A 2,105-nucleotide genomic window follows, 5' to 3' on the forward strand; every position below is an offset into this window, starting at 1 on the left:
CATTCCCAGAAGAAGAGAAAATCAGCAAGGCAATATTTGAAGAAATAATGATTCTGACACTTCTAAACATATCGACAATCATGAATATATGGGTTTTAGGAAGCCCAGGGTGTCCAAAGCAGAAAAACAAATCCATGTCTAGACACGTTGTGCTGAAACTGTGAAATGTCCAAGACAAAATGAGATCATATAAACTGCTAGGAAGAAAGGACAGATAACCAAAAAGGGGCTGCAATTATTTTAACAATGGCAATAATAGAAAAAGAAAATATAATTATATCTTCCAGAAGATGAGATAAAAACATATATTAAGCTAAAACTGGGTCCCCAATGAAAGAATTTTTCAAAGATGTAGACATTAACTTCCCATTTCAGCTCTGCCACATAAAGAAAATGGAAGTCATCGCTCCTGTTATCACAAGCAAATGCTGACAACCTGAACAGCAGTGACTTGTGGTGGAACAATCAGAAGACTGGGCTTGGGTACAAGCGACCATTCTAAAAACTGAAGGAAAAAGCAAATCCAGTAGGTCACAGCCAAGACCTGCTTATCTAACCGGAAGCTGTTGACATCATAAACTGGAAAGAATATTCCTGTACTTTTGACAAGTTGCTAGAGCTGAGTAAATTGAGAGAAAAGCCTAAAGACCCCGGTCTTAGAGGAATGTTCACACTTTCATGTTTTTTCTTCTTCAGTAATCCCAGCAGATTCTTACAATGAAGAGCCATGAAAGATTCCATAATGTTTCTGACAGGGAGAGGAAAAAAGTAATCATTGTGAAATATACCCAGAGCTTCTTCCATAGCAAGACCTACTCTTCAGTAGAAATACTTTATCAGACACTTTCCTTGGGGTGTGGATAAAGATGTTACTTTCACCAAAGCCCCCCATAACGCTTCTTTCTCACCTGAGAGTAAAAAAAAATCTATACAAGGAGAAATGGTCACAGTCCCACTAAAACCTGAGATATAATTGGAAGATTATAGGATGTCCTCCACCCCACACTACAAAGAAACTGGAGAGAACAAAGCAATAGAGAGAAAGCAAGGGAATGGAAACACAAATTTCAGGATTGTGATTACATCTTAGCTACAGATAAAATAGAATGAGATGCACATATATAGGCCTTGTTTGTTCTTAAATAGAAAAGAGATTCATATGTGGTATTTAGTCTGTGTTTTGTAAAATGTATGTTATACCTATCTACCTATCTATCTAGTATTAAATAGAATAAAAATAAACTATTGATTCTCAAGTAACTACAGTAACTAACAACTTGATACACCGATACATTGATGGAATATCTCCCGAGTCAAATATGGATTTAGTCTTTTAAGTCTATTTACATGCTCATTAAATTTTTAAAAGCTTGTAAGTCCTATAGTATCATCATATTTTATTGAATAAGAATATAAGCTCAGAGATGTGAAGTACTTTGTTCAAGATCACAGAGCTAGCAAGTAGTGGAAGTTGGTTTGTTACTAGGGTCCAGTTCCTTTGAGTCTTTGAGTACATTGCACTGTCACAATTAAAACAATAATTCATAGCAATTATACTTAAGAAGAAGAATATAATGATCACTAAACTCTCACTTTATGTTATAATACTTGGTACATGGTTCCTCAGTGGCTCTCTTCCTTGCTTTAGGAAACCACCTTGGCTGAGTAAGCACTTAACGAATATTGAGTTGGTATAGAGTACTGTGGTTGTAAAAGATCTAATATTTGTAGTAAAATAATTTAGACATAATTTCAATACATATATACTCACTAAAATATACATCTGTGACTCTAGATTCTTAAATAATAAAGGCCGGGCGTGGTGGCTCAAGCCTGTAATCCCAGCACTTTGTGAGGCCGAGACGGGCGGATCACGAGGTCAGGAGATCGAGACCATCCTGGCTAACACGGTGAAACCCCGTATCTACTAAAAAAAATACAAAAAACTAGCCGGGCGTGGTGGCGGGCGCCTGTAGTCCCAGCTACTCGGGAGGCTGAGGCAGGAGAATGGCATGAACCCGGGAGGCGGAGCTTGCAGTGAGCTGAGATCCGGCCACTGCACTCCAGCCTGGGCGACAGAGCCAGACTCAGTCTCAAAAAAAAAA

Source organism: Theropithecus gelada, chromosome 3, assembly GCF_003255815.1.
Source record: "Theropithecus gelada isolate Dixy chromosome 3, Tgel_1.0, whole genome shotgun sequence".
Taxonomy (NCBI): Eukaryota; Metazoa; Chordata; class Mammalia; order Primates; family Cercopithecidae; genus Theropithecus; species Theropithecus gelada.